This window comes from Pleurodeles waltl, chromosome 2_2 (genome assembly GCF_031143425.1).
Source record: "Pleurodeles waltl isolate 20211129_DDA chromosome 2_2, aPleWal1.hap1.20221129, whole genome shotgun sequence".
NCBI classification, from domain to species: domain Eukaryota; kingdom Metazoa; phylum Chordata; class Amphibia; order Caudata; family Salamandridae; genus Pleurodeles; species Pleurodeles waltl.
In genome coordinates this window covers 390395451-390412651 of record NC_090439.1, presented here as the reverse complement: position 1 = coordinate 390412651, position 17201 = coordinate 390395451, and positions in this window count along the sequence as shown.

The following is a 17201-nucleotide window of genomic DNA, read 5'->3' as shown; positions in this document are numbered from 1 at the left end:
GGCTTATACGTATGCCACCCAAACAGTTTTTGGGACCACCTTCCATACATGGTGCATGGCGCAGGCCTCATTTTGTGCTGCTCATTACCGAGTTCCCTATGCACGCATCACAACACTTTGTAATGGTTGTGCAGGGAAAATGGTACATCTGCCCAACATCGGCTTCATTATTGTACATCTGACTTGCAGGCCTAAGGTGACGCTGGGACTCATCATACAGGTAGCATACGACATGTCCACATTCACAAGCATTAAATGCATCACACAACCGTATCTGCAACTGTCATGCACATGCAAAAGTTAGGACTTTGTATAGAAATGTGAGAATTACCAACTGCTCCACCAATCTCAATTCCCAGATGATCCAGCAGATCCTGCTCCCTTGTAACCAGATCTGCCCATCAATGTTTGAGTTGGTGGTCATTCCTTCCACTGCCAAAGATCCTTGTGAGGTGGTGGAGCACCTTGCTCCACCGCAGACGCCCTGCCTCTGCGGGGTAGCCAGGGATTACATGGCCATCCAGTTGCAGCATCAAAGAGAGGTAGTGCTGAACAAGCCAGATGAACTCCCCCAGGTCATCAGCAGACATCAGTGGCATTCTCCCATTCCCAGACATACTGCAAATGCAGTTCATCCAAAATAAAAAAAATAAAGAAAACCTAACACCTAACCCAACTACCCCAACAACTATTCTACCCCAAGTACCCCTCAATACACAGACAAAAACAGTACCATTACACTACAAAAGACAAGTTTAAAGACAACTAAGGACAACACCTACAAGACAACGCAGAAGAAACACTACAAACACTCCAAAATAAATCAATCCACCCACAACACCAGCTCCACACATCCTCACACAGTCACAGACAATAAGACTGTGAAGAGAAATTGAACTCACTGTACTATGTTTGGAGGCAGGATGTCCTGTTTCATCACTTCTTGGGCGCGTGTCTCACGTTTCCATCATGCATCAGTTTTTTTGATGCATTACGGTCATGCGCCGTTTTTCTCAACATTAGCGTGAAAAGGCCTGTGGACGTGTGATAGACGCTCAGGGGGTAGGCGTCTTTTAGCTTAGAGGTATTATATAGTATATGCGTTTGCGTGAAACATTTTGACGCATGGCGGTCATGCTTGGATTATACACCACGGTGCGTTCAGAGTCTTGTGGACATATAATTGCTGCTCAGGTCCCAGGCGTCATTTTACAAACTTTGCAATGTGCAGTTGATGCGTTTATGTCATACATTTTTGACGCATGATGAAATTGCTTGGATTTTTGTATTGTAGGCTTTGGGTGCACACTGATTAGCTTAACATGTTACATGGGCTGTGCAACAATGTTCTATATGTGGTATGGCAACATGTGCATGAATGTCCGGTACTGTCATTACAGTGACAATGGTATGTTGAACCTACAGCTTTGTTTATTAGTCTGCTGCATGCGATTACTCATACCTTGTGCATATGTGCATGTGTACCCAACACTGGGTCCACATACATGTTGGCACGTGTGTGCTATGTGTGTACATATGTGTATACATACTAAATAGTTGGTGGACTACATTGTTATGTCTGAGATACAAATGTACACATACCTACAACACAATATATATGGTGGCGTATGTGCAACACATGGTAAAGCATGTGACAGCCATGACAGTTTCTACTTACAGTATTCAGTGGACTCAGACTGCATTGACATCATGTAAACCCTGCCAATTTGCGTGTGCATGTGTGTCTACTCTGGTGTGGTATTGGATTTTACTTCATGTTGCTCTACTACAGGTGTGCCATTTGGTCCCCCATGCATCTTAGTTGCAGGAGATGTTATGTAGACATGTGTTATTGGCGATTGGTATTTGCTGTGTGTGTTTGTATAGACATGTTTTTTTTTAATTTCTGTAACATATGATGACAGTGGTGTGTTCATGGGATGTGAAGCCTCAAATTATTATCTTCCTGCATGGACACATGTTGGCATGTGACAAATACATGTGTTGTCACATCAGTACCACCTATGTTTCTGTATGTCAGAACACATGTGAAGGTCATTTCTTCAAGTCATTGATCTTGTGATATTTATGCCCTTACTATTTTGCTTGGTTGCCTTTTGCTCGGAATCCATACACATTGCCATGCCTGAGCCATTACAGTAGCATATGTATGCATGCCATCAACTAGGCACTCACATTTATCCACATCATGTTTGTTATGTCTGTCACAAACAATGGCATACTACTGTGTAACAGTGTTGCAGTCTGACATAGATGGCAGCCTACTCATTATCACAACTGTGTGAGTTCGTATGGCCACATAATTCCATTGTTGCATGTGAAGGGGCAAGTTAATGGAGCTCCAGTTTACTAAGCTCCCTGTTCACATGCATCAGGCCCCTGACAATGTAATATGTTAATTACCGAGAGCAGTGGTGTGTGGGTTTATTGAGCAGGGACCTAGCCTCTTCATGATTGCTACTCAGCAGAACTATGTACACCCCCAGCAGACAGACACATGCACAATTGTGGTCATACAGACCAGGATATCAAATTTTCCTCTGCGGTACTTGATGTCAGCTTTCCCCACTTATGTACAGAGCTTGGGTGCTTGCACATGTCGGACATTTGACATTATTTGATGTCTGTTAGAAATGGGTCTTTGGTTGGCAGTCAGGTTACCCCCTGTCTAAGCAAGACCCTCACTCTAGTTAGGGCAAAGGAGAAACACACTTGGTTGACCCGTATTCACCCCCTTGGTAGCTTGGCACAAGCAGGCAAGCTATCCCAGAAGCAATGGGTAAAGTATTTGTACCAGCACACACAGTAATACAGTGAACAAACTACAAAATGGACACCACACCATTTTAGAAAAATAGGTAATATTTATCTAAATCAAACAAGAACAAAATGAGAAAACTCCAACATACACAGGTTGAAATATGAATTTTCAAATGAATAAGAATCTTACTCCATAGAAAACAATGGAAACTATGATTTTGCACAAAATACCTGGATACCGTAAAAAATACAGCTGCACAGGTGAGCGTGTGTCCGAAAAAGTCAGTGATGCATCGATTCCTTCCTCGCAAGGGAGGCCGGGCCTCATTTCTTCTCTGGTCGGGTCGGCGATGCATCGTTTTTCTCCCTCGCAAGAGAGCAATGCATCAATTTCCAGATGGGGCACCTCGGATCCACTCAGAGTCGGGATGACTGTGACGCCCATGGACAATGCGTGGAAAATCTGGTTGCACGGTGTGAGAAAATCACTCTGCATGGGGTTTGCGTCATCAGCAGCCGCAAACAAGTGTTGCACGTTGTTTCTCCAGCCGCAATGTGTCAATCCCCCAGCCGCGATGCAGGTGGAGCATCGATTTCAACCACAAAGCCGGCAGTGCATTGTTTATCAGCCGTGTTGCAGATGGTGCATTGAAAATTTCCCAGCAATGTGTTCTAGGCGTGGGTTTTCAGCTCTTGTTCTGCCAGCTTCACCTTTCAAGGGCCAAGGGACTGGATAGAGCACCACTTGGCAGGGCAGGAGTCTCAGCAGAAAGTCAGGATGCTGGCAGAGGAAGTCTTTGATGGCCCTGAGACTTCAAACAGGAGGCAAGCTTAGTTCAAGCATTTGGAAATTCTTCTCAAGCAGGAATGCACAACAAAGTCCAGTCTTTGTCCCCTTTCACAGGCAGAAACAGCAACTGCAGGATAGCCCAACAAAGCACAGTCACAGGCAGGTGCAGCACTTCTCCTCAGCTCTTCTCCTTGGCAGAGGATCCTCTTCAATCCAGAAGTGATCGAAAAGTCTGGGGTTTTGGGTCCACTACTTATACCCCTTTCTGAAAATCTCTGTGGTTCACAATATCCTGCCTTGCCCAGGCCAGGCCGCAAACACACACCAGGGGGTTGGAGACTGCATTGTGAGAGGGCAGACACAGCTCATTTAGGTGTAAGTGACCACTCCTCCCTCCACTCTAGCTCAGATCGGTCATCAGGATATGGAGGTCACACCCCAGCGATCTTTGTCTCTCTGTCTAGAGGGGATTCACAAACAGCCCAACTGTCAAATTGACCCAGACAGGGAATCCACAAACAGGCAGAATCACAGAATGATTTAAGCAAGAAACTGCCTATTTTTTAAAAGTGGCATTTTCAAACTAACAATCTAAAATCCAACTTCACTAAAAGATGTATTTTTATATTGTAAGTTCAGAGATCCCAAACTACAGATTTCCATCTGCTCTCAAAGGGAATCTACACTTTAATAATATTTAAAAGCAGCCCCCATGTTAACCTATGAGAGAGATAGGCCTTGCAACAGTGAAAACAGAATTTAGCAGTATTTAACTGTTAGGACATGTAAAACACACCAGTATATGTCCCACCTTTAACATACACTACACCTTGTCCATGGGGTTACCTAGAGGCTACCTTAGGGGTGCCTTACATGTATAAAAAGGGACAGTTTACAACACTTGCCAAGTTGAATTGGCAGTACAACTGCACCTACAGACACTGCAGAGGCAGGTCTGAGCCATGTTTACAGGGCTACTAATGTGGGTGGCACAACCAGCGCTGAAGGCCCACTAATAGGATTTGATTTATAGGCTCTGAGTACCTCTAGTGCACTTTAATAGGGACTTACTAGTAATTCAAATATGTCAATCATGGATAGCCAATTACACATAAATTTTACACAGGAGCACCTGCACTTTAGCATTAGTTAGCAGTGGTAATGTACCCAGAGTATCAAAAACAGCAAAAACAGAGCCCAGCACACATCAACAACCTGGGAAGCAGAGGCAAAATGTTAAAGGAGACCACGCCAAGGATGCGAAGGCTACCATTGTCCATAGTTGTGTCACGTAGGCTCTCATTATCCTAATGAGACTACTCAATTCGGGAGGCTGAATCACTTGCACTGTGGGGGACTGAGTCTGAACCCACTACAGGTGACACCTGTTGGTCTAATCCAGGTTTTGCTCCAGCTGACTAGCAGTGCCTCATCTCCACCCAAGAGCAAGGATGCCGAGCGCATGACACAATTGACTCCTCAGGGAAATTGTGGTCACTCAGATGTCATCCGTTTCTCTCAGTTACATTAGTCTCACATATGCAAGGACAATCAGAGGCAGAATATAGTTCAATAAGATTTTATTGAAGTAGCTGCATCTTACATAATAAAGCATGTAATCCAATAACTAGGACGATGAAGCACGACAGTATTAAAATTGTGACAAGGAGAGTAAAGCATAAAAATAACGCTATTATATTGTTACCACGATCGTTAAGAATAGCTCCTACCTAGGCTATGTTAGAGCACATCATGTTAAGCTCTAATTCTGCCCTTCAGGTTCCCCTGGGAAGACATCATCCCTCATACCTGAGCAAGAGGACTGTAGTCTACATAAGCAGCTGCAGCAAAGAACTCAGCAATCAGCATACAGTCGTGGGCATCTGACTGGAATATCCCTCTAACATACATCAAAGTAGTGTTTTTATAATAAAACAGCTGATGTTCCAAGAAAGGATCCCCACAGAAGAGTGTGTATGTTTCTGTGAACATTAGAGACACAGCGTACCACTTTTGCCGGCAACCTATCTTACTGCAGCCTTGAGAAAAGCACAGAGTGACAGAAATGTCTTGTTTAAGAACGCAGTGGTGGCCTAGGCAATGACCAGCTAAATGGAAAAAATAAAACAAGACCGCAAATGTGGCTCTTGTTAAAATAATAAAACAAAGCTGAAAAAAATGTATCTAGGTTAAAGTGCACAGCAGCAGGCCTAGTTTGCAAAAATAATGCGTATGAAGCTAAAACTAAAATGGCTACACAACAGTTGTTTCCTTGGGCAGCTTGATGGGCTTTTATATCTGTTGTGACTTCAATATTGGAAACATGCCAGGGTACAGATGGTGTTGCCTGTCACAGCCTCCTCTCATGGTGGCATGCGATGGGCAAATACCATAGTATGCTACTGCCCAACATGACTGGGTTATGTATGAGACCTGCCCACCCTCTCTGTACATTTGTGAAATGTTGCAATGTAGACATTGATGTGTTGTACTGTCAGTGTTGGTCTATGTATGTGCCTTCTCCATGTGTTCTTGAACTACTGGTAAGGCATATACATTGCTCCCATTCTTTAGGCTGCTTGCACTTTGTACACATCTTCTACAGCAACATTGTCTGGTCATACATGAACATGATGCAACATGTGACTTGTGTAATTGAAAGATGTACACAACTCCTTCTACTGGCTACTTGATAGTTACAGTTCCATTGACGGTATTTGTGAGATGTCATGAGTTCCATACACAAATGACATTACTCCTGCCACAGTACTTGTGTTGTCTTCATTTCACCTCCTGTGTTGTATTTGAAAGTGTCTGTGGGTGTCTCGAAGCTGTCCATCCACAACCTCCATTGAACATGGATATGCATTTCTTCCAGCATGCCACAACCTAGGTAACTCTTACCACGACTGAATGATATTGAGATGTGAAATCATCTCAGTGCTGTATAGTTCATTTGCCAATTGCTACATACATGGCTAGGTCTACTCACACTCAGTTTGGTGTTGTGTCCCAGACATTTTTCAACAATGCTAAACATAGTAGCACATCCCACACCTGATTGCGATGTTTGAGGCCACAACATGTATGGGACAATTTGTTACTGTTGCTATCATGCACTTGTTCTGTCATGTGAGTGACAATGAGCGGTGTGTATTGCTTTGTGCTATGTGATGTAGTTATACACAGCATACTAGGTATACATGCTGACACGTCAAGAATTGTTGGTATTGGCAAACCTGTTGCTACCTAGGACATATACCTTTGCATCAGTTTTCACATCTTTGCCTGGATTTGCTTTAGGCATGTGTCAAGAGAGCAGATTTGTGTGACAAGTGTGCACCTCATGTACATAGTGAATATTAGACACTCTGCCTACGTTCGACCCAGATAAACATTTGGTGGTGCATTGTCCCAGTAAATCCATGGATTGTGACTATGGGTCATGTGTTTGGACAGTGATTCTGCACCCATAGCTGATTATTTAGTCAGGCAACCCATTGCGCACTCCACAGCCAACGTGTGTGTGCCATACGTGAGGTACAGTCCACCATGTGGCAGGGTTGTGCCCAATGGCAGTGCCATGACACAATCCCATTGATAGAATATGCAGGCTCAGCATCGGACATTGGTTGCAATCCCTGGACCACAGTTAGCAATGATGTTCCACTCTTGTCACACATGTACCATGCAGGCAAAGCTACTGTCATCATGAGTTGTGACATTGTTCTGTTCCTACATAACTTGTTCACAGCCTCTCCTTATGTGTGCCCCCCTTGCATCCTGTTATGCATGGTGTTGTTGTGGTGAATGGGCTATGTATTAGCACATTGTCCACTTGATGGAACAACATATGTAGTTGTGCATGGATCTAGACCTTCAGGAGTCACATGACCGCAAAATGCATGTCACTGATATGTGAGATGGTGGCAGTAGACCCTCATATGTCACAAATAATGTTTCTACCATACTTATCACCTTTGTGTTACTTACCTGCTCACTAAGGTTTGAGTCATACTCCAATGGTGTATGTAGTGGAGAATTAGTAGACCAAGGAAAATCGGGTGCAACGTGATTTATTTGTGCTACTTACAATGTGATGTTTATAGTATAGTGACTATGGGGGTCATTCTAACCCTGGCGGTCGACGACCGCCAGGGCTAAAATGATGGGAGCACCGCCAACAGGCTGGCGGTGCTCCCATGGGCATTCTGACCGCGGCGGTACAGCTGCGGTCAGAAACGGGAAACCGGCGGTGTCCCGCCGGTTTCCCGCTGCCCTAGGGAATCCTCCACGGCGGCGCTGCCAGCAGCGCCGCCATGGGGATTCCGACCCCCTTACCGCCATCCTGTTCCTGGCGGTTTTCACCGCCAGGAACAGGATGGCGGTAACGGGGGCCCCACTAAGATTTTCAGTGTCTGCATAGCAGACACTGAAAATCGCGACGGGTACAACTGCACCCGTCGCACCCTTCCCACTCCGCCGGCTCCATTCGGAGCCGGCATCCTCGTGGGAAGGGGTTTCCCGCTGGGCGGGCGGGCGGTCTTCTGGCGGTCGCCCGCTCGCCCAGCGGGAAACTCAGAATAACCGCGGCGGTCTTTTGACTCCCGCCGCCCGCCAAGCTCAGAATGACCCCCTATGTGTAGAGGATCCCAACAATGTGAAGTCTCCTACAAACTCCTACAGCAGTGTTCTGTTGCTCCCCCTGCACATTATCTGCTCCATCATCATCCTCCTCCTCGTTTGGGACATCAACGTGTTCATCCCAGGGGATAGTTGTTCTGACACAAATGTTGTGCAGGATTGCACATGCCAGAATTATCTTACAAACAGGTGCTGGAGCATACAAGAGGCTTCCTCCTGTCAGGGCAAGGCACCCGAACCTGAATTTCAGGAGCCCAAATGTCCTCTCCACCCCATTGCAAGTTTTCCTGTGCCCCTCGTTGTAGGCCCCCTCTTCCACCATTATGGGATTGGCAAATGTGGTCATCACCTACGGCTGTATACCATACCCTTGACCAGCTGCAAATGATAGCTGCAAAGGATAGAGAGAAGATGTGTTGGTAAGTGTTGATAGTGGTTTGAAACATACCATGGCAGCTGTACTTTTTAGTTGGAGTTGTGACACAGACTTGCATGTGGTATAGTGTATGCTCCTGTCCTTAGGAAGTGGTTTCGTCGTACTGTGTTGATGGACACGACAATCTTAAGTAGTGGCTGAAGGGCCTAAGAATATTTATGTTGATCTCAAAATGATGGTTATGATTGTGGTAAATGTGTTGTGTAGACAATATTTGAAGCAGTGCTTTATTGTTAGACAGAACCTACCACTTCCAAGCACCACAATAGTATCAGGTGTTGAAACACTGTAGTTGCCCTGCAAAGCCAGACTATGCCGTCCATGTTACCATGTGGCACTACACATGAAGTGTGACACTTTGTGACCCTTTGTGGCAGATGATGGCTGTGCCATCCCTCAAGTGTACAAGAGTGTATATCACACATTAGTAGGATGATGTCATTTGGTGCAGTAGTATAATCCTAGCTTCCAAAACATGATTTCTGACAGAAACTTTCTACATAAGCACAGTGCAGGCTTTTGGAGGGGGCAAAGCCATTTTTCACATGGGTCCCTTAGTACGGTGCATGTAAGGTCAGGTATGTCCTCAATACTCCTACCAAGTGCTACTATGACATCCATGATTGTTAGCAGTTTTTCATAGACTATTAGGGGGCACTAGGGGTGCATGTGAGATGGCACTAGAGTAGGTGCTGCCCGATTTCTCATGATTCAGCCCCATGGTCTTTAATGGCAGATAATTTTGTATTTGTATGTGTGCGACACAATGCAGCAGACAGGTGTATGTGCACCCTACAGGTATGTCAGGTATGTGTCGCTGATATATATTTGGTTATGGCACCACTTGGTTGGCATTTGCTTTAGGTTCTGCTAGAGGCTTGCACACCATGGTTTACGTGGGACTGTGCCTATGTGTGACTTCCTCAAAATCACCATAGCCTATGCCATTGATAAGCCTGTGCGCTTCTTTGTTTGGTGTAATGTGTGTGTGTGTGATCTGTATTTAGTTGTCAACATATGGACACTTGTAGTGGTTTGAGAGCAGCTTCTGTATGCAAAGGGGACTTGGCTCCACCTATCCACACGTGGTGTGCCAATCAGGGTGTGCCTGTGTTATCTATATTTGGGTGCATGTGCTTGTGACATGCAATGTATGCCATGTAGTGTGGCATGTTGCATATGTGTTGTTGCTGGTACATCTCTGTGGCCCTGCCCATGTGTATTTAGTGTGGTATTTGTCTTGTTTGTCCTAGATGGTTGGTGTGTTGTGTGGTATGATTGGTATGGTGGCTTACCTATGAGTAGCCCATTGCCATATTGGACATCCTGGAACCTCTGGCTGATGATGCAATGGCGAAAGATGTATGTATCATGGATGCTGCCGGGATATTTTGCAAGAATGCTCGTGAAGAGCCCATGGCGGTCCACGATGGCCTGCACATTGATAGAATGTGTGTGCTTGCGGTTCCTATATAGGTGTTCTGTTGCTCAGGTGGCACCAGTTGTACATGGGTACAGTCCATTGCACCCAGCAAGTGCGGAAACCCAGCAATTTGTAGAAACATTGCTTGGTCTCCTGCTACAGATGCTGGATGTTGGGAAGCAGATGTGGTGGGATGTAAGGCGTTGGATTGCATCCAGAACCTTTGGTAGAAAGACCGAGGATGTCTGGGAGATACCAGTTACTTGTGTACCCGTTATGTGGAATGATACAGACGTCACCATATGGAGGACAGTGGGGAGTTTTGTCATGGGTGGGGAGTTTCCACCCTTGCTGTGATGTGTGGCGCAATATGGTGCAGCAGGCATGCAATGGACTCCCAGTTGAGTCTGTACATCCGGACCACATCTTGTTCCATCATTCCAAGGATGGTTATGCGTTGTCTGGAGATCCTCTCCCTCCGTCTGTGCTTCCTTTATGGCAGATGGGGTGGGGTTTGAGGTTGCTGCAGTGGTGGTGGAAGGATCTGCTCTCTTAGCAGACATCTGCGGCGTGTACCAAGCTGGAGCAGTACCACTTCCATGTTGTCCTTGACATTTCCAAATCTCCTTCTGTGTGTTTTCTTAAGTGGTGTGTGAGCCTCTTTTTAATGCCTGGTCTGACAATGCATTAAAATTTAATGCTAATGGGACCTAGCGTCATTTTTTGAGTCCTCTTCCTTAGTTAACATTGTTTTTGCATCACCTACCTAGCATCTCATTGACGCAAGGTGGTTTTGCGCATCCTAAACATAGTGGTAACTTCAATATATTGACGCTAGATGGTTATAGAGTTGAAATATAAATATGGATTTAGGTTAGCGCCGTTTTACAGCAAAAATAAATGGCGCTAGGTTGACGCTAACCATCAATAAGCATGGGCCTAGGTATTTCTATTAGGTAGTTTATTGGTGCCCTATTTATCAGCTCAGAAAGATGAAGGGTTGAAACAACTCTTTTAGGAAGTGAACTTTTTACCTACAGATCACACTGGACCCGGATTAACAGTTTGCACTGAGTTTGCATCACAGAAGTGACGTAAACCTGTGCAAAATGTTTTTTTTATTGACGTGCCAGCACAAAACTTGTTTTGCGCTGCAAGGTTGATTGAAATAAACTACTTTGCATGGATGCTACATGTGCATTCCCATGCAACCAACCATAGCTTTTGTTGGAACAACCTATTTAATAACAACAGTAGACAGGGTTCTGAACCCAAAAATAATGCCACTTGAAAGCAGGCGTTAAGAAGACGAAACACTTATTTCTCCTAACTTTTCTCACTTTGCATGTGTGCTGTACTGTGCAGCACACAACCAAAGTGGGAAAAGTTTCAAAGATTGTCTAGGCATTGCATTGGGTACTGGAAGGGTAACCTTGACTCACGCAGACACCTTTGCACGATGATACAAAGGTATGTGCTTGGCACTTGGCAGCCTGATTGTGTACCTGCACTAGGGGTGTGCAGGATAATGGCATATCTTTGTAGGTATAGAAATGTCCTGCTATCTCCCTTAAACGCACCACAGAAACTTTGGGTGCTGCACTGTGTTGTGCAAAGGTTTTGTTAATCTGGGCTCAAATGTCATAAGCAAGCACCTAGCACCTAACAGTGGGAAAGTACCATCTTCCTTGGCATGTTACCCCCATTTTTTACATGTATGTCAGTATGTTTTTGCCTGTCTCGCTGGGATCCTGCTGGTAAGGACCCCCGTGCTCATAGATTATGGCCTAATGTGTATGTCTGTATAGTGCTTGACTGTGTCACTGAGGCTCTGCTAACCAGAACCTCAGTGCTTATGCTCTCTCTGCTTTTAAATTTGTCACTGTAGGCTAGTGACTTCATTTACCAATTTCATTTGGCACACTGGACCCCCTTATAAGTCCCTAGTGTATGGTACCTAGGTACCCAGGGCATTGGGGTTCCAGGAGATCCATATGAGCTGCAGCATTTCTTTTGCCACCCATAGGGAGCTCAGACAACCCCTTGCACAGGCCTGCCACTGCAGCCTGCGTGAAATGATGCACACGTTATTTCACAGCCATTTTCACTGAACTTAAGAAACATATAAGTCACCTATATGTCTAACCTTCACTTGCTGAAGGTCAGGAGCAAAGTTATTAAGAGTGAGGGCACCCTTGTACTAGCAAAGGTGGCCCCACATAGTTCAGGACCATTTCCATGGACTTTGTGAGTGCGGGGACGCCATTACACATGTGCACTACATATAGGTCAATACCTATATGTAGCGTCACAATGGTAACTCCGAATATGGCCAGGTAACATGTCTAAGATCATGGAATTGTCCACCCATTCCAAATCTGGTTTTGGGGAGCCAATTCCATGCACCCTGGGGGCTCCACTATGGACCCCCAGTACTGCCAAAGCAGCTCTCTGAGGCTTGCACTGCAGCTACAGCTGCTACCACCTCACAAACAGGGTTCTGCCCTCCTAGAGTCTGGGCAGCCCAGTCCCAGGAAGGCAGAACAAGGCATTTCCTCTGAGAGAAGGGTGTTACATCCTCTCCCTTTGGAAATAGGTGTTGCAGGCTGGGGAGATGTAGCCATTCTACACCGGTTCAGAGACCCCTTGTCCCCTACTCTAGAGTGAAACTGGACAAACGAAAGGGGAGTGACCACTCCCCTGTCCATCACCACCCTAGGGGTGGTGCCCAGAGCTCCTACAGTGTGTCCCAGACTTCAGCCATCTTGCTTTGCAAGGTGTAGGGGCATGCTGGAGGGCTCTGAGTGGTTAGTGCCAGCAGGTGAAGTCAGATACCTCTCCTGATAGGTCCTTACCCGAGAAGGTAGCCAATCCCCTTCTCTATTTAGGGTCTCTCCTGTGAGTTCTCTTCAGATTCTGCTTGCAAGTTTCCTTCAGGAATCCTCTGCAACCACTACTTCATCCTCAAACCTCGGATCAACCACAGCCTGCTCCAGGAACCGCTGTAACAGCAACAAAGTATCCACAAGGGATACTTTTCCTCTGCAACTGCAGCTCCAGCCAGCAACTGCAGCAGTTTCCATGGTGTGCATGCTCTGACGACTCCCTGTCTTCATCCTGCACCAGGACCGGAGAAATCTCCTGTGGGGGGACGGAGTCGCTCCCCTGCCCCAGCAGCACTTTCTAAGATGACAACCAACCGGTACCCTTGGACTCCTCTCACAGTGACGAGCTTGCTCCCAAGGACACAGAGGTTGGACCCCATCGACATAGAGGGTCCTGTGGTCCTTCTGATGCAATTTGGAGGAGGTAAGACCTTGCCTTCCCTGAGAGCGACAGTACCCCTGTGTACTGTGTCTTCTTCACCTCCTGAGGCCTCTGTACACTATTTTCAAAATTCCTTTGTGCACAGCCTGGCCCAGGTCCCCAGCACTCCATCCTCCGATGCTCAACTCGCTGAGGTTTTCTCCGGAGGCGTGGGACTTTCTTTTGTTGTGCTGCACCAACCGCATTTTGCACCTCTTTTGTCCCCATGTCATGGGACACCCGTGGGTGCTGTCTGGCATCCTGAGGGCTCTCTAAAGTGCTGAGAGCCTCCTCCTCCTCCTCACACAGAGTGGATGCCCCCAGGTCTCTCCTGGGTCCAGCCAGCGCCATTTTGATGCAAAACTCACTTTTGTCCTAACCAAGGCTTGTTGGTGACTTCCAACATGAAATCACGTCTGCATCCATCTTCACGTCGTTGGACATCCTTTGCATCATGCAGGAGCTTGCTGGCATCTTCCTAGGGTGCATTCCTGCAGTCTTCGACTAACCGGGGACTCTTCTTTTGCACCCTCTTCTGGCTTGGCAGGGGCTCCTGCCCTTCCTGGAACTTCTTTCGACTTCTGGACTTGATCCCCTTCTTTTGCAGGTCTTCTGGTCCAGGAATCCAGCAGTTGTTGTTTGCAGACTTGGTGGGTTACTGCAAATTCTCAATCGCGAGGTGTAGTGTGTCCTAAGGAAACTTGCAGTACTTTACTCCTGCTTTTCTGGGCTCTGGGGTGGGGTAATTTACTTACCTTTACTGTATTCTTACTCTCCCAATGATTCTGCACATACTACACTTGTCTAGGGGAGAATTTGTGTTTCGCATTCCACCTTCTTAGTATATGATTTGTTTTGCCCCTAGACCTATTTTCTCCCATTGCATTCTTAGCATTTCCTATTGTTTGCACTATCCTATGTCTAATTACTTACCTTCTTTTGGTGTCTACTGTATATATTGTGTACAATACTTACCTCTGGAAGGAGTATTGCCTCTAAGATATTTTTGGTAAAGTGTCACCCAAATAAACTACCTTTATTTTTGGTAACACTGAGATTTTTCTTTACTTGTGTATAAGTACTGTGTAACTATAAGTAGTATTGCATGAGCTTTGCATGTCTCCTAGTTCAGCCTAAGCTGCTCTGCTATAGCCACCTCTATCAGCCTAAGCTGCTAGAACACTACTACTTCACCAATATGGATAACTGGACCTGGTATAAGGTGTAAGTACCCAAGGTACCCACTACAAACCAGGCTAGCCTCCTACACTAACTCAATGAGCATTTTGGTGTCATAGATGACTTACTCACAGAGCTGACAATGCAGGCTGGCTAATCTATATAATCAGTACATAAAAGTGAAAAGTATATTTGAAGGCAGTGAATGCTTAATTTGGGCTGTTCTTTTTCCTATAATTTTGCAGAAATGCTGAATTTGAGTGAAAACAGCGCCAAAGACCCTTTTTGATGGCCACAACATGAATACAGTGGATGCTGGTAAAACAACTGTAAAATACAGTGGCAATCCAACAGGCTCCACCTCAGCCTGGCATCCTTTTCCTGTGAGAGTTGGCGAGTAAATCATAGAAGACAGATCCCATTGTCTTTGTGGGAAAGAGAAGACATTTTTCTTTTGTTGCAATAGATGTGGCTTTTAATGATCAGGCGAGATTTTTTGCACTGCCTGAAGTAACAACAGAAGTATAAAAGCAGAGGTCGTGTTTGAGTTTGATATGTCACTGAAAGTATTCTAAATGTCTATTCTGTGTTCCCGAAAAATGCTTCAGTGTTCTATATGGAGGCACCATAAAGGCAATCGGGTTAGCAAAGCTGAATGCACATGCATTTGTTGAAAGTTAGTGGCCTAGTGCCAGATGTTTCAAGCATTTTCTCGGTCACAAACGGCCCAATTCGGAGAATACATTTTGGGATGTATGAATTCCCAACTGCGATTCGGTAGCATGTTACCAAATCGCAATTTGGAATTGCAAATACACACAGATTCGATAAGGAGCGTGCTGAGGGAGTCCCTTCCTAATACCAGATTACAGTGGTAAGAATGTTTTGTGACCGAAATGCGGTCGCAAAACGTTTTATTTTTCGACCTACTTCATGTAGGTGGCAGCATAGGTGGTAAAACATTTGCAAATGGGAAGGGGTCCCGAAGGGCCCCTTGCCCTTGGTGAATGTTTATACAAACATTTTTTTAAAAACAGGCAGTTGTCCGGTTTTCTTTTAAGGAAAAAGGGCTGCATTTAAAAAAACAGATTGCTTTATTGAAAAAAAATCACAGACATGGTGGTCTGCTGACCACAGAAGGCCAACATCCCAGTGATTTTTCATTTCCTAATCGGATGTACATTGTGACCTACCTCATTAATAATAATGAGGTAGGTTGATTTGAGAACCACTAGGAATCACTAAATGAAACTCTATGAGTTTCATACATAAGGAATAGCTATACCTTAATTGCGATTTGCAGAGAATCGCTCTTAGGTAATCGCTATTCTTAACATTGATAAATCTGTCCCAAGATTCCGTACTGCTTTCTTTTTTTAATGTCAAGTCTTTTCATTAAACAGCTATGCAACAAGGCATGCCACCTCTATCATTAAGTTTTAGCCTACATTTTTTTCAGCCATTACTAATTCTTACTGTTGACCAGCCCTTCGCATCTTCCTGGTGTTCGTGGAAAATATCACGTTATCAAGAAGTACATTTATCATGGATGCAAGGGTGATGCAAAATCTAAGTGAGATTTATCAAGCCACGTACGGTTATCTTGCATGGCCCTGAGTGGCTTGATAAATCTGGAGAAACACAAGGCAGCACAAATCAATTAGATGCGTTACACTGCCACAGGGAGGTGTTACATGGTTGGGACGTGGCTGTTTCCACGCATCCACCCATAGATCATGGCACATTTCCATATTAATCAATGCTGGTAAACCTGGGAATGCGTCAGAATGGTACTCCTTCCCAGTGGAGGTGCAACAAGGAGAAATATCTTTATTTCTCCTTGTTGCTTCCTATTTCTAAGCATGCTACATTCTGCAGCACACTTAGAAAGAGGAAAATGCCTCTGAGGATTGTTTTTGTGCAGGAAGGTGACAAGTTGTGCCTAAGAACAATCCTACCTGCAACACAGGCACCCGTTCACCATGAAGCCCACTGTGCGCCAACACAAGGAAAGGACAGGAATGCATCGTATCATGTTAAATATGTTAAATATGGAGCATTCTTACCTTTTCAGGCAGCACAATAAAGTGGATTGCTGCACTGCATGAAAAAATTATAAATCTGCCCACTAATATATAATATAGAGGTCTTTTTTTCCTCTGCTTCACAACAGAGGATCCAGAATAATTTACTATGGGCAAATGTGCTATTATTCGTTAAACATTGGTAGCAAAGAAAAACCCAGAAAATCATTGTATGCTTGATTTCTGCCTTCACATGTAGACAAGAAAGAACAAAGAGACTGAAAGAATGGTTAAATTAATATCAGCAACTATTGATCTCTCAGGGCCACATTCCAGTCCATCATTTTTAATTCACTATTCCAATCCAGACAAAACCAGTCCATATGTCTTGGTCCTGTCCCATTAGGAATAGTCCAGTCTGGACAGCCAAGCAAGGTCCACTTCCAGAAGGAAAAACAAGCAGTCCTAGACCAGTTTTAGCATACATATACCTCATCAGTGAGGTCGGTAAGCCTACCAGTTTTTGCTGAACTTTTTCTATTGAAGCAGAATCAAGGCTGGTTTGCATATGAATGTTTGTCTGAGGTAGCATGGTGGAACAATGGACTGCGATCTAGC